At 32.7% G+C, this 17,665-nt stretch overlaps 1 protein-coding gene across 2 annotated transcripts in view; it reads right to left on the reverse strand.

Annotated features, from left to right (window-relative positions):
- The window catches only part of wge (BAH domain and coiled-coil containing protein winged eye), a 208,323-nt gene extending 206,204 nt beyond the window's left edge, over nt 1–2,119 (reverse strand). Inside the window, exon 1 of one of the 2 annotated variants that reach the window (XM_076419055.1) lies at nt 1,740–2,119. The gene's annotated coding sequence lies outside the window, so the exon portion shown is untranslated. The remainder of the gene's footprint in view (nt 1–1,739) is intronic. The other variant, XM_076419054.1, reaches the window with a different exon arrangement.
- Nucleotides 2,120–17,665: the final 15,546 nt, after the last annotated feature.

Raw genomic sequence — 17,665 nt, forward strand, 5'->3', positions numbered from 1 at the left:
TGACTAAAATTTGATAAATTAAAAACCGCAATCTGTAAACCGAGTGATAATATCTAGTAATATATCACTAAGGTCGGAAATATATATTATCAGTATTGTACATAGTAAAATGTATAATGTTATTTATATATAATAATGAGCAAATATAACAAAAAATATTTTATAACTAAGCTTATTATACAAAAAGGTTTCTTTATTTTATAAAATTCTTAGACTAAGTTAAAAAATATTCTTAAAATCATTAAAAGTAAAATGGAATGGAGAGACATATGTAGTATAAAATATAAAAATAATCTATTTAGAAAGAACTCTTCATTACTTGAGTCTTTGTTACTCCGATAAAAATATAGAATTCTTAAAAAAACGCCCCTTTAACATTTAATAATGAAATACTAAATTTGTAAATACATAAAAAATAAACAAATCTACGACCTTAAAGAACAAATAATTAAACATGACTGGTCTTTTGTTATCTACATCTTCTTTCTCATATAAAAATATAGAATTATTTTAAAAAACAGTTAATAATGAAATACTAAATTTATAAATACATAAAAAATAGGTTTCTTTATTTTCGATCCTAAAGAACATGGGATTAAATATTATTATGATATATTGGTATATGTTTTAATTTTGAATATCCTGATTATATATGAATACTACTTAATGTCATTGTGTCCCTAGGTAAATAATATTAAGCGGAAATGCAGGTCAATTACAATAACCTTAATAATAATTTTATTAAAAAACTAAATATTATAGAAATTATAACCGTTACTTTTACAGACTTTTAAAGTTGTTTAAAAAGATTAAATATTTTCAGTGTTCAGGCTATAATCAACTAGGGTTACATAGACCGGGTGAATAAAAGCAACTTTCATATTTTGACAAAAAAGAATATCTTTTAAATAGCTCCAGTGTCTTTAAAATCGTAATATCGATATTTCTGAATATAAAATCATAGTTCATGAGTTAAATATGGTAACAGTTAACTGGTGTAGAATTAATATAAGACATTAGTAATATAATGCCACTGTGTTCCTAACAATATAATGTTCAGAGGAAATACATTAAGTCTGTCCTTTCTGAATCGTTTAGAACAATATTTAAAATACTTTAAAGAAAAAATTAAATTAATTATAGATATTACTTTCCTATTTCGACAAACAAAAACTAATTTCTTTAATGTCTCTAAAATCGTAAAAACCTGGTTTTTACCATGAATATGGTAACCATTACATGAAAAGCGTGGACACGATATAAGTTAAAGCCGTTTATTAGTCAAGACTAACTAAAATAAATCGAAAAAAACTGTTTACTATTTACTAATATTAAAGGAATGTAATTTGAAAATAATATAAATAACAATGAAAACTAAAAAATAGTTCTATTTTGAATTCTACAGTGAATTACATTTTTTTCCTACCAAACTCACTTGAACCTAGAAAGAATCTGTAGCCAAAAATTAGAAATAAATGACAAAATTGTAAAAGAATTAGAATTCTAAAATACACAAGTAGATGTATTGTAAATTGGTCGTTAATTGAACTATTTTTATAAAAATAGAAGAACTGATACTGAAACCAAGTTCTTTGACAAAGAATGTAACGCTTGTTCCTTATACTACTGTGATAAAAAGCAAACGTATAAACAACGTCACCCTTACAAAGGCTAACATGGTCGCGTTCCTACCCCCGAAGATTCGAGAGACTAGCAACTTCAGGCTGGCGGAAACTTACATTTTTAATCACTTCCTTGACGATCGTCCCAAATTTCTCGTAATCCTTGCGTTCTTAATAGTTTTGGGAACTGGGAACAATCAAACTAATCCCCAGACGGAAGCAAATCAACAACAACAAAAAACAAAAACAACGCACTTCCACAACTGTCACATTTTCCGTACCCCGAAGGCACCCTGACAATCCGTCGCGCACTCCTGAGATACTCGTCGATGTTTCACTGACACCCGCGATTTAACAATACGACAGAGCCACGACGTCACGTTTCCTCCATGGATTTCCCTTGGGTCGTTTGGAAAAATAAAGGAAAAAATGCGCCTCGAATTGACCGGTTCACGACTGTTTACGAAAGCATGGCGCTCGAGCACTGAGCCCGAGAGAGGAGGGCAGTTCTCTATTGCCGGCGCCGGTCGGCAGCGGTCGGGTCCCTTCGCTGACACATTCTCTGTCGTCGTCGCCGTGCAGAAAAAACAACGACGGGCCGGTTCAGCTCCGCTTGCCGCGCTGCCTAATAGAACATAGGCGCGCGGGGGGGACGAGGCGGTATGCGAGAGAGACGGGCGGTTTCTACCGGTAACCAAAGCACGATAAGGGCCAGGGCGGAGGGGAATATCGTTGTGAATTGTATGTGAAAAAGTTACGTTGCAGTGTAATATAAATTTGTATTTTTGGGGATTTAACCGGTTGGAAGATTCCCAGCTTATAAAAAAGTTTTTTGTTTCTAATGAGTGTTCGATAAGTTTGCGAGACGCAAACGAAAAATTGATTTATAGTTTATAGTCAATGTAATTTTTCTCGATTTATGATTCTGCATAATAAATAATTATGAAAACTAGTGATCACCCTGTGGTGGAAATTCAACTACAATTTATTAACATAAATAAATCATGTATCTCATAATAGAGTATAGAATATATTTTAAAAATGAAATGTTAATATTACTAAACCTTGTTTTGACAATAGTTACAAAATAAGATCAGAAATGTACAATATATTACAGTGTAGCGACCTTGAGGCATGTCGAATTTTACATAGTGGAATAACGGTCTACAAAATACTCAGAAATATAATCCCAGATGTTGAACACGGGCGGGGTGCCAGCAGCGCCAACTAGAGCCGGATAACGAATAGCTGACAACCCCGAGACGTTTATCTGGGATGTTATTGAAGGGTTTTTCGATTCATTCAGTACTCGACCATCGTTTGGTTGAGACGTGCCACCATCGACTGCCCAAGCCTTGTCACCAGGTAACACCGCTGCCATCCGTTTCATCATTATACATTTTATTTTTCACATTTTTTATATAATCAACAAATAACGGTCACAAAACGTAAACACCACTGTTTCATTTCGTTTTACCTCCATTCACCGAGCCATATAATTTACCCCAAAACAGTAACAAACATCTGTACATTAAAATATATGCTAACTATCCCAAGAAATAACACCGGCTAACCTTTTTTAATGGCATTTAATTAAGTATAATTATCATTAAGTTTCCATAATCAACAAAGTTTAAGTTACTGAATCACTGAACATTTTAACAAAGTATCATAAGTAAGATTATCTTTAAAATTGTAACAATTTCGGAGCCTCAAATTTAAGTATACATGACTTTTATGTTATAAACATAAATGTGGATTAATAAATGGACTAATAAATGTCTCCATATTAAAACAGAGTATATGAATTAAAAAATTTTGAAATTGATATTTCATTTTAGCATGTATATTGAAACAATAACGAACACAATTAGGTAATTTATTTTTTACAATTTAGAAATGTATATTAAAGAAATTTATTTACAATTATTAAATTAACTATTGATTTATCAAAGCTTATGTCTATAAAGTAAATAATATAAAAAAATTGATACAAAGTTGAAACAATAAAATGTCACAGTCACATATCGTATAACATAAATATCTCAACGCCTTTATTCATGCTTTAAAATATTTACAAATGTATTGTTAATAATTTATAATTTCTTCTATTGGTTCTATGTGTTCCATCTCCGCAAATTATATAGCTGGTTTCAATTTAACCGCAATATTAGTTTTTTCTATGTTTTTAAATACAACTGAATCGTTCTTTGCTTATTTATTCCACTCTTCGATCTCACCAACATTAAAGATCAAGATTACTCTCTCTAGCTGGAAAACCGCCAACGCAGGAGTTTCACAAGGCTTCCACCTAGCACCCGCTTTATTTAATAATTTTCTTTCAGATATCCCTAGGAAATTTTTTTCCTTTTTTTTTTGCTTCTTCAAGAGTAGCACTGCACATCCAAAGCAGACTTCAAAAACAACTGGATGAGACGTTTCAGTGGTTACATTTCTAGAGGTTGCAGGTCAACCCACAGAAAACCCAGCCATCTTCTTCCACGAGGAGCGTTTTGCACCCAGCATTTCGCGTCTTAAAATCGAAAACGCCGAAAACTCATGGTCAGAACAAGCCACCTATCTCGGTCTTGCCTTTGATCGCAAGTTTAGATGAAATTCCCAGATTCAAAGGTAAAGGTATTGTTAATTTACTGTTCCCGCTTATCAACCGGTCCAGCAGGCTTCCTCTCTCAATAAAATATCTGTACAAGATGCTGGTTCGCTCAGTTGTTCTATACGGCTCCAGTGTCTATCGAAAATACTCACCTAGCCAGGTGGAACGTCTTCAAGTCTTTCAAAACAAAATTCTCAGGAGAATAATCAATGCCCCCTGGTTCGTCAGGAACAATCAAATTCATAGAGAAACAGACGTCCGCCAAGTTCGCGATTTTATATCCGAGCTCTACTCGAGATATTTCTCCACTTTTCGTCTCTCGGACAATAGATGTATTACCGAGCTGGCCGATATTTTAGGCCAATAACTCATTCGGCTCTTCGGTCTCCCCGACCGGGTATCCGTAACAGGATTCCCGTCCCGGTTCCAGGCCAAAAAAAATCTTCGATCTCACCCTTGCAGATAGGTCATCTTTAGTTTGCCTTCTATGACTTTTGTTTTCAAGTGCTTTCTACTTTGTCTTATGTCCCACGTGAGAACTAAGTACTCAGCAACAAATGAGGAAGTAAAATTCTATAAAGCTATTTTATCATTGATAATAGTGTTTACAATATTCATTTTAACTCTTGATGTACAAATTAACGTTTTTACTACCTGCAATATTCAGTTAGTGCTTTGTTAAGAGTTGTACTTACTAAAGGAACCTGAAATGAGTCAGAAGTACCACTAAATATACAGAATAATCTTAATAACCTTTAGAACTCCCGCTGGTACAATGATATACCGTGTCTCCAGAACCACAGCCATTACTATCAATCTTTAAGCAGGAATTGTTCTTAGCTATTTCGGAACTCTAAATGCCTTGTAAATAAAGAGGACAGACCATACTTGTTCTCCAATTTTGTTAATCTATGTTGCGATGACATTTTCGCATATGTTAGATGTTTCTCTCACAGCTGTATAGGAGTATACCTTCCGATAAAGCGGACATGTTAATTTGATGTCTCTACAAAAAATATAAAATATAATTTTACATTATGCTGTCGAGTTTTTGCGGTACAATATTGCCAGATTTTAATTTTAAAAATTACGCGTCCGTGGTTGATTCAGCCACAACAGAAACTACGAATACTCTACTGCATAAGAAGTGGAGCTGGCAGCGCGTCGGCCAGAACCTAAAATATTTCTTTATATATTTTGTGTCACTGATCTGACGGTTAGTATTTCGTTTTATTGGAATTTATTTATATGCTACAATTGCTAAATTGCTTTATATTTATTATTTTTATGCGCTACAAGCATATTACCTAAAAAATGGAAACAGTTCTTCAAGAAACTCTGCAATTATAAACCACTACAGGGTTTGGTTATTCCACCAAAATGTGATATTTCAGAAGCCTAATTTCCTCATCTAAGTATGATATGGTGAGATCATACAGACATTAAAGAATTGAACATAGTTTGGTTTATAAAATAGTAATTTCGATGTATTATTTGTGACAATATACTGATTCATAAAATTTTTATTCAAATTTCTATATAAACATTGAAACGAACACAAAGAAGATGGTGGATATATTGCTGTCTTAACAGTAATTATAATACATACATATTAACACTTCAATTAGATTTTTAGAAAACATCTTTAATTGCGGTAAAAGATACAGTAATTAAAGTGTCATATTTTTCCTTGTACAAATCATAAAAATTTTATATATAACACCTGCTAACTTTTTTTAACACTGATTTCAAAATAAATTTAAAATTATATTTATTATGGTAACAATTGAGTTCGCAGTGTTACTGTATTAATTTAGGCTTGTTATTTAATTTAAAAATTGTTAGTTTTACACAAAGGTTCCATATTCTCATTAAGATCATATATAGTGTAACAGTTAATTGAAAAGTCTCCGGCCTGATACATAGATGGCGCTACTAGAATTAAATCCATATGTTTTTTAGGTAGCCCTAACCACGAAAAAGATGCTTGTATAAACTTAACAGCTGTCGGATCATTAGTTTGTAAATTATAGCATTTTGAGTGAAGCAAATTTTGTTATTGTAAAAAAATGGATCAAAAGGAATTTCGCGTGTTGATAAATTATTGCTTTTTGAAGGAAAAGTACAGTTGAGTCAAAACTTGGCTTGATGCCGAGTTTCCGGACACTGCCCCAGGAAAATCAACCATCAAGGATTGGTATGTTAAGGTTAGACGTAGTGAAATGAACACCGAAGACGGTGAACGCAGTGGACGCCCAAAAGAAGTTGTTATCGACAAAAACATTTAAAAAATCCACAAAATATATTTGAATGATTATACATTGAAATCGGATGAATTAACAGACACTCTAAAGATATCAACTGAATGTGTACATCATATCATTCACGAATATTTGGGTATGAGAAAGCTCTGTGCAAAGTGGGTGCCGCGCGAGCTCACTTTTGACTAAAACAACAACGAGTTGATGATTCAGAGCAGTGTTTGAAGATGATAAAACGTAATAAACACGAGTTTTTACGTCGATATGTGACAGTGGATGAAACATGCCTCCATCATTTCACTTCGAAAACCCATCGACAGTCATCCGAGTGGACTGCACACGATGAACCCACTCCAAAGCGTGGGAAAACGCAACAGTCAGCTGGCAAGTTTATGGCGTCTGCATGCTTCGATGCAATGTTTCCTTGTAATGCCTTTTTAATATTACTATATGTATACATTTTGATATAATGTTCATAAAGTTCTATTCAATCACTGTCAGTATCAGAATCACCACTCAAGTGAATAACTAAGCTGTTTATTTCCAATCTATCAAAAAATTTGCTCACGATTCCAGCATTTGTCAATGACTTCTTCAATATCTCTGATTGAGCTCATCCAAGCTGAAAGTATTATAGTCGACAATGCTTCTTTCCATAAATCCAGACAGTTCTAGTTTAAATATCGTTCTCGATCTGAATGTCTATTGGATTAACTCAATTGGATTACATATACAGCGATAGGGAGGAAGACGTAATACTCTGTGGCCATAACCTTCATCAATCTGATCTACCATGTATATTTTCTCTTTTACATTTATACATACAAATACTTACAAATTACATAAAATGCAATTAAATATTTTATTTCTATTTACCAAGTAATCATTTGAAACTGTTCAATCTTCAATATGGCTTCTTTAAACGTATTTTATGTAGTTGAAATCATTTCCTAATTGCAGCCTTTGTTAAATCACTTATTAAGATCTTATCTACCAGTGTACTATGGTATGGTGCGTTGTCCATGACAATAACTGATGGTTCCTCCAAGTTGTTTAAAAGTTGATATTATCATCTTGCCACGAGTGATCCAATATTCCATTCTGAAATATCCATGTCTCATCTAAATATAAAAATTGATATAATAATTTTTCCTTGAATTTGTTATATATTTTTAAAAATTGTATTATTTTAAAAGCAATGTCTGGAAGTTCCATTAAACCCTTTCCTGGGTTATCTTTACACTAACTTAAAGCCTATATTACCCAACAGTGTTGGGATGTTCTACATCCCTCAAATAGCTGCTTATGTTTCAGCTTTTTTGTATACTTTCCAGACTAAAAAATTTTCCTGAAATAATTGCATTAAACTATGTTTCGTTTGAATAAACTACTTACTGTTTTTATACATTTCGTATATTTGATTTCTGATACCACTAACATCAAGCTAAGCTTGGTTTGTCACCCGTTTTGCATAAAGACGGTTTCATTTTGGCGAATTTAAGGTTATATTATTTTTTACTTTTTGAGATATAGTGCCTGTGCCCGTATCGTATTCAGTTCAGCTGAAACACGCTGAACCCACGTTTTCAATAAAAACCGCGACTATTTAATGTTTTTTAACGTGGCTATTTATAACGTTTTCCGGTTTATAACCCGTAATTATAATATTTTGAGGAATTTTGCGGACGTTTGACAAACAAACGACTTTTGCATGTTCATTTGGTTACAAGTTCGAACTTGTCAAACAGCAATCTATTTCTTTTTATATAGAATAAAATGAGAAGGTAAATATTGTCTAACTGTAAAACGAATTAACAACTTTCGACAGGCACATATTGATGACGTGAGTTCACTGCTGCTTTGACTAGACTATATAACCAATCAACCAAATCAAAAGTAAAAGCGCTTTTTATTAAACATAAGTATGTAAGTAATTCACGTTGTACATTTGTATTTTTTCAATTATTTGAATTTGAGTTGTTCCAAAGAATGTTCTCATCAAACAATCCTCGTATACTATTTCACATCTTCAACACTTGTCTCCATTAACGCCTAACCAACTTCGAGAATAATTCCCAAGAGTCGAGCTGTCGCTTCGGACTTTTTCCTCTCTCATTAAAGTGTACAATGGGCCACAAAACACCCCCGATGGATTCGTACAGGTAGATCTACCCTTTTACCTGCATTTTATACCTCCACCGTCATAATAAGAGTGATTTATTTTCGGGGTTTTCGATCTTAATTGGTTTTCGACCGAAAGAGAAATAAATTAGATTTACACTCTTGGGGCTGAAACGGCGAAAATGTTATTTATTTTTTTAGGGTTTATCGTTTAGTTAAAGGTTTACTAAAGATTGACCGCGATAATTACATCCAGTGACATTAAAATAGTTAATAATTATATAAGTTGTGAAGTTGTTCATTTTATGAATAAAATTTATAAATAACTGGCTAACTCGACAGCTGTTGTCCTATCAGAGTTAAAAACATAGTGTTTTTTGTAATGCTTTTCATTGTACATTGTTAGTTTTATTTTCTAGCAGATAAGTAAGTAAAGTTGATCAGTGGCGGCTCCTGATAAAAATTTTAAGGTGTTCTGCAATTTTTGCCAAAAGAAACTTACCTACCTTTTATAAATTAAATCCACCTTACGTTCTTTTCTATATAGAAATTTAGTAATCACTTTGTCATTAAAATTGTCCATTTCCAAGATAAACTATTTTTCAATAGATAGCGTGGAAAGAGCTGTTAAACGATCTTCTGCCATTGAATTTCTAAGAAACGTTTTGATCCCTTTTAGTGTTGAGAAACACCTTTCGGGCTCTGATGTCATAGGAGTTGTTAGTATGATTTTTATTAATTGTCTAGTCTCCTTCAAGGGGTCTCCTAAAAGCTTTGCTATTAAAATGTTAGAGGAGATAGTGCACCATTTAATGTGCTACAATCTTTTCTTGAATAATTAACTGACAGTTTACAAAGCAATCGCTCTTGATCAAGTGTGGGATGAAAGGAACATCGGAAGGGTATATTCTCAGGAAATTTACTGCAATACTCTCCAAAGTATTCCAAAAAGAAAACTGATGCAACTACTAGATGCTCTTTAAAGCGATTTTTTTGTACAATTTATTAAAACATTATACACCTCTAAAGCGGTGATCAAATTTACTGTTGTCTGGACTGGTTGCGTTTATTTTCTGGTGGCTCATGACTTATTATTTCTACTTCACTAATCATGTTATCAATATTATTTCGAACTTGAATAATACTGCGTTCAAAATTATCGATTGAACAGCTGATTGAGCACTGAAGCTGTCATTGAACATGCAAACCAATGAAACCCCAACTTCTAACATTTCAAGAAATTCGGACATTTGATTTGTGAGATATGGCTGTGAATAGAGAAGCTGTGAATTGTAATCGATTGCCACGCTATAATTCAATGCAGATCCAATGATTCCATCGACTTTGTTCATTTGCAATTCACACTTCGTGTTGATCGTCAGTTTGACTTGCTGAGATATATCTTTTACTTGCAGCATTGTTCTGCAAATTCTGAGTTCTACATTAAGTTTTCTTTTTATTTTTTTGTTCTGAGGTTTGTACGTCTAATTGGTGGAATTTATAAGAACCAAATTCAGATGAAAATAAAATATTGATTCATCCGACAAAGAAAATTATCCCAGTCACGCCAGTAACCAGTTTGGGTAAGACCGCATGTGTTCTGGGATGATTTCTAAAGTTGGTCACTCGCCAGTCGGTAGGCTTAACGTTAAGGACCGTGGTTCGGAGCCCATGTTAAACTTTGGGTCCAGTCCAGATAAACCCGTAGTTGGTAAAAGGAGACTTTAAAAAATATATAAAGAAATTGATACCCTAAAAATTGATATTAATTCAATATTTTAATATAAGGCGTGATTGACTGAACTAAAACTCAGCGAACACAAAATGTTCACATCGAATTTTTCTACGAAAAATCCTTAAAAAAAGATTAATGAAATTGATAAAGTTATTCTCAAGTTATTGTGTGACAAAATGATACATCTCCTATTCGGTTTTAATCATGTCAATCAACTGAAAGTTAGATTTTTCAAATGTTTTTTAAATTTGAAGCCCAAGAAAGCTAAATCACGTGAATAGGGTGATTACGGAGTGATGAGAGTTGACAAGAAGTAGCGAAGAAACAATATTGTGTGATAATATGTTAATTAATAGCCCAATAATTCCGACTAACTGAGTCGAATAAGCCAGGTCAAAAATACGATACCAGAAGAAAAATGTCAAGATCACTTTGCATTTCTATTTGCTTTAGTATTTACTAGGACCAACCTGTATCATTATACATGTTCAATTGGTTATCAATTTTTTATCTCTTCGAGATTTCTTTGAGATGGTTAACATCAGCAGATTTTCTTTGATTTCCACCCGACCTTTACCTTCTTTAAACAGTTTATAAAAATTGAAAGTAGCTATGGATAAAACGTCATCACCACTAAAGCAACGCTGATGTTATATAGGGTAGGGCAAAGTCCCGCTACCATTTCGATTACGCGCCATCTTGATTATGTGACATTTAGCTCAGTTTCGCTTTAACCACTGTGTTGTGTAAACATTCAAATTTTATTGAAAATAATCGCTCTATTATTGCCACTCAGCGGAAATTGCGTCAAAAACATCCTAATCGTCCAGTGCCTCACAAAACTACAATTTATCGTTTACATGCGAATATCTGACAGTACGCTAGGACATCAGACAGGCCTCGTTCTGAAAGACAACGGATGTCTCGTAACGCTGAAAATGTGGCTCTGGTTGGCGATAGAGTCTCCAGAAACATCAATTCGGAGACGTGGTTCCCAGTTATACATTTCTCCACGCAGTTTAAGGCGAATTTTGAAAACAGATTTGAAAATGTTCCCGCAAAAAATTCAATTAGTCCAAAAATTGCTATCGAGAGATCCTGATCAACGAGTTGAGTACAATAATGCAATAATGGCTGTCACACAAACACAGAATCCACAATTAATTCATGAAACATCATTGCATCCACTAAAATCAACTGTATGGTGTGGTATTCAAGCTGGAAACATCATTGGCTCCTATTTTTTTGAAAATAACCAAGCTGTTGCCTTTACTGTTACTACTGAACTGTACCAAAACATGATGTGAAATTTTTTTATGTCTGCAATGGAAGAACTAGAGAACTAGAGACAGAAGATGAGATAGAGGACAGAAGATGGGACCACAGCACACACAGCTCTTTCAACAATTCAATTATTGAAAGACGTTATTCCACGAAGACTAATTTTGCGAAGTAGCGATTTAACATTGCCAGCCGGATCTCTGAATTTAACAGCACCATTTTTCTTATGGGGGTTCTTAAATTCAAAAGGTTATGTGAATAAGTAACAAACGAGTCAACATCTTAAAGACAATATTCGTCACGAAACTGAAAAAATCAGCCTCAGGTGTTGCGGGATATCATGAAAAATGCCTTAAAAAGATATAATATATAAGATAGATATAAGCGATATAATTTTTCAATCATAACGAAAAAAAAAAGTAAAGACCAAATAAACTTTTTATGAAAACCAGACTTAGTTATCTTTTCTCTGAGTCTGAAACGGTGTCTGTTAATATATTCACTAAATACACCTGTCGATATTCTTCTTCTTTTATCCACTTAACTATAGACGAATGTGTGGACGTTACTCATTTTATAAATACGACACGTCTTCTTTTTGGTTCGGTTCTTCCTTGAGTTTCCAGATTCCCCTTTTCAATGTTTTTTTTATTTTTGTCGATTTATGGCGCTTTCGCACCTTTCCTCTATTCACATCCCATTTTCTTTGTGTTCTACTTTCATTGGTCATGCCTTTTGTTGTCATCGTCATCCTAAACTCTCCTCCCAATTTCTTATCATCAATTGTTTTTTGAAGACCTTCATCCTTATTAATATCTATACGTCCTTGTTATATCGCACATTGCATTTTATTTCTTCTCGATCAATATTATATTTCTAATTCACTAACTTCTAGTATATGTCTGCTTGCACAACAAATGCGAATGTATAGAAATGTTAGGATTATCCGAATTGGATAGGAAACTTGTTGAAACACGTCTTGTGTACAGCTGCTTTAATATTACAAAAGAACCGACCGTTATACAAACAGAAACATTTGTATGCTTCCATGAAAATAGTAAAATATACAGGCTAAGGGTGTATCTTAGAAAATTATTATTTCTGCTGACTACAACTCTGCACAAACACAAAACAAATGGCTAGATAGAATGTCATAATTGTCATTTTACACAAAGGTGACTAAGCAAGGCATATGAATACATTCAAACCTTTATTTCCTCAAGTACTGATTAGTTATTAAAGTAAATTTAAAGTGTTAGTAATAATCATCATTATTTGTTGATGTTAAACATGATTAATTTTATGTGTGTTGAGCTCTATATGTCACATGTCTTTTCTTTAGAATTATTATATATCTTCATGATGGAAGATAAGAAAATCGTTCAAATATTTTGCAATTGTTATCTTTTGATCGTGGTTTTGAGTTCATGGAATATATCTCGATAAAGTAAACAAACGACAGGAAATGTGCGTGGATTATCGACAATGAAGTAATCGTATTGAATAAGATGCAGCGGCATATGCGCCTGATAATTTTATCTGTTTAGTAACTAATTTCCTCCATAGTATCTACTAAAGGTCTCACGCATTCTGATGCAATTTGAATAATGATTTTTATTTAAATATTTTCGTACACCAGGTATTGGACAAAAGCACCCACAACTGAAACTTTGGACGAGTAATTTTAGAACAACTTTGAAGAATATCATAAATAATATCAGTACATTTTAATTAGAAAATGTGGTTAAAGTAAATACACATTTTTTCGATAATGCTACGTTGCCACCTTTAAAATCTTTATATATACCATGTGTACCGAAAAGTCATTACCTTTCTAACAGATGTCCTAGGTCTAAGTATACAAGGTAATGGTTTGACACATATGTCATTTTATTCTACTGACATCAAGCTTCAAAGCTATCAGGGGTGTGCAACTCCAATGGTAAGTAGTGGGGCAAAGTTTTGCTTAGTTCAATCATTGGCGGCGCTGACAACGTGAATTTGATGGATTAGTTTAAAATAATTATGTAGAAACCTGTAAGAAAAATACTTTGCTTTGATTGGTCTGCCATTTCGCCTGATTATTTTGTGACGTCACATTTATTGGCCAATAGTATTCAAATGAAAATCAAATTTAATTTTTAAAATTAATTTATTAATATAAAATCCTATACAAATATACATAAGTGTAAATAATATAAATATATATAAACAAAAAGCAAAAAAACAATTATGTACTCTATTCTAGGTAAAATTAAAATATCTATAATTCTACTATAACGCCTTCCCATATAAGTTTAGTGCCATCAATTTTATGGGATCGATTAGAGTTCTAACTTATCTTGATATATTGAAGGTAAACTTTAAATCATTCCCTGTTGATATTGCATTAACTTCATTAAACCAAAAATACAATCACATCTCATAATAACTTAAAATTTGGTCTTGAAAATCATTGTGGATTGGACAATTGAAACACTAAAAATTTATGTGTTTTTTAAACATATTAATTTTTAGAGTATTTAATCTGTGGAACTATTTAATATAGAATATAGACAAATATTGCATGTTGTCTCTTTTTCAGAAGTTTTGTTAAATAGTCTGAAATACGACTAAAATATAATATTAGACTCTTGTTTTTCTCAGAGCAAAGTTCTCTGGAACTGAAAATATAATCTCAACTGGTGATTTAACAACCTCTAGTGGTACTAGATCTCCCGTTAAAAAAGAATATAAGTTATCTAACATGTTTACCTTCTTCACAATTTTCCCGGGGAGAATGATGTGAAAAAATTGAAGTGACGATGTGTGCTTTTAAAGATTTCTCAAACATACTAGGTGAAGGATGCTGTTTCTACCTCCATGACCTCTAGTAGATCCAACAAAATTCTTTAAGCAATCTTGGCTAAGATTTGTTAAACAAATGTAGTTATTTGTAAATTTAGACAAAATAGATTTCATTAAGGTAATAAGTCCCCTACAAGTAGCAATTAAATTTTTAATTGATGGCTCCGTAACAAATATTTTCTTAACAAGGCAATCAAATTTAAATATACAATAGCTCTACTATAAAATTATTAAACACCGATTGTTCTAAAAAGTTAAAGTATTACAAATATTTTAGGGATATTTTACTCTTGTAAGACTTCTTTATGTAGAGACATCATACTGACAGCATACGAACAACTTAGTAGATTAATTGAATTTTATTACTACTAATATCTTCATAAGGTTTTGATTTTCTCTAAACAAACAATATATAAACAGACATGTAGTAGATAGATAATTTAATATGTACCTGATAAAAACAATGTTGGATATGCATTTATCCTAATACTTGTTCGTGAAGAAAGGGTAATTCTAAATTTTTCACTAAAATGTTCGTGACAGACACAATGACGTTGATATATTTGCATTTTGGTTTATTCAGGTAACTTACTACTATTTACTTGATCAACCCATTTTTGAAAAGGAGCGAGATCATTCTTTGGGAAACTATGTCTAATTTTCGTAGTAGATTTTTACCCCGGTACACGACATCTTTTACTACACTGACGCATTGTCATCAATTTTTATATTATTGCTCCATAATAATTAATGTAAAACAGAAAATATGCACAACGTAAAACAAAAATTTCTTGATCTAAACAAAAACACAAAAACCAAAACCTTCAAACAACAAACTAAAAAATGCACGCCCATAGAAAATGCTAACTTCACACAATTTGATCAACCAATCACGTTCCATGTTAGTGGCGCCACCAGGAATTTAAACTAGCCAATCACAATTTGCGATCGCAGCGCTACCGTTGATTGAACTAAACAAAACATCTCCACAAGGTCGCCTATACCGTGAAATTTCTATTTTTTCTATGATGTTATATTTGCGAACACCGTCATAGATCTTATAACACTTTTGGTAAGTATCGCTTCTGAAAACGTGCACGCGTTACTTTTCTTATTTAATTAAAAGAAAAGGGCCGCTGAAAGTTATCGTTTGTTTGTAAAATCATACGATGAACATACTCTAACTTTAAAAACACGTGAGGTATTGTTTAGAAAATCCAGAAGTGGTGATTTGATTGAAAAAGTTTAAAGATGCGAAACTGTAAAATTTGTTGGATAAAGGCCTTATCCCAAACTAAAAAACATTCGGCAGAAGCGTTAAATGTGGCCCAAGAAACGACTGGCGACCAATTACGAGCAATGGGGAAAATCCAAAAGATGGGAAGATGTGTGCCACTAGGAATGTGGCTGCAATTGAATGATAGCAAAATGGAATATCGAAAAATCGTTTGCGAAATGCTGCTTCAAAGGTATTTTATTTATTATTATTTAATTATTACATTGTTACTAGTCGTTTCCGTCTAACCTACTATTTGTCTTTATGATAACTTAAATCTAGGTATATAACTAAAAGGACCCATCGACCCTATCTCAGTCTCTGGTGAAATAACGTTTATACATGTCACTGCTGTATTTTTTATTATATGCACCTCACTACACAACACTAGGCAAGATGAGATAGTCTGATTCTTTTGAACCTGTGTCCTATTCTAGTGGTATGGAAAAGCTGTAATACTTCAATATTCTCATGAGACTGGAGTCTTTCCTCATGCCCCCTTGCAATTCTCTTGATTTCATGACTGACTATGGGTATCTGAAGGTCTCGATGTAGGTAATCAGTCCTATAGTATTTGGGTACGCCCACAATACCTCTCAGTACTTTGTTCTAAAAAAATTGTATTTTATTTATGTTACTCTTTGCAGAATATCCCCATAATTGAACTCCGTATGTCCATATAGGTTTCAGTATTTCCTTATATAATAGCAATTTGTTATGTACTGATAATTGTGATTTTTTTCAGTTATAGTTCTTTTCTTCTTTATAAGTTCCTTCCAGCCAAGTTTTGCATCATGATTCAGTCCGAGATATTTAGCGTTGTTGCTATATGCAATGATAGTATTATTTATTGTTATTGGTGCTTGTACGATCTGTTTATAGGTGAACTGCCCATGTACAGATTTACTTTCATTAATTCTTATTTTCCAAGCTTGTGTCTGTTGTAATTTTCGTGAGGCTTTTTCACTACTGTCTCCGACGGCTATAATTGCAGTATCATCAGCAAATGTAGCCATCGTAATATTGTCCTTTTGTGGTGTATCACAAGTGTAGAGTAAATAAAGCATTGGTCCCAGTATACTTCTTTGTGGTACACCTGCTTCAGCTTCTTTTATTGTAGAGTGAGCTTCTTCTTGTTTAACTCTAATCATTCTGGTTGTAATATACGATTTTAATAATTCGGTATGTTGTTTTGGTAGCTTTTAGTAGCAGTAGTTTATGAACAAGACCTTCATGACAAACCTTATCGAAGGCTTGTGAAGAATATAAGAATATAGCTGAGCATACTTTTTTACTTTCGTGGGCTTTTTAAATAATATCCGTTATTCTGTGGGCCTGGTCAATTGTTGAATACTTGTTAATAAACCCAAACTGGTGTGTGGGTATTAGTTTTTTTCTCTATATGATCAGTTTTATTCTTTTCAAGAGGAGTTTTTCAAAAACCTTAAATATTACTGGCAGCAGTGATATAAGCTTTTATTTCGTTTGGTGGCTTCAAAGGTATGATCGGAAGTCATTTCTGCTTCGAACAGTGACGGGTGATGAAAAGTGGATTATTTAAAAACTCTAAACGCAAAAGATTATGGTTATTACATGGCGAAACCGACCGATCGATTCCAAAACCAAATCGGTTTAATTACAAGACGTGTCGTAGTGTATTACGAACTCTTGAAACCTGGTGAAACAGTTAATAATGATCGCTATCGAACCATGCATTGATCAAAAGACATCCAGAGAAAATAACATTTGTCGGTTTTTAATCTGTACTAATAATAACTAATAATAACTCTTACCTATAAATTATTCTAGCTGTATAATTAACTGTAGTTTTCAGATATACTATAATATTAAAATAAAATATATTTAATAATATTTTTTTTCAATTATTTTATTTAGATTAGAATTTTC

The sequence above is a fragment of the Rhynchophorus ferrugineus genome, unplaced genomic scaffold (assembly GCF_030347505.1).
Source record: "Rhynchophorus ferrugineus isolate W39M unplaced genomic scaffold, kcgeb_rfMv2 rfM1, whole genome shotgun sequence".
In the NCBI taxonomy this organism is placed as follows: domain Eukaryota; kingdom Metazoa; phylum Arthropoda; class Insecta; order Coleoptera; family Curculionidae; genus Rhynchophorus; species Rhynchophorus ferrugineus.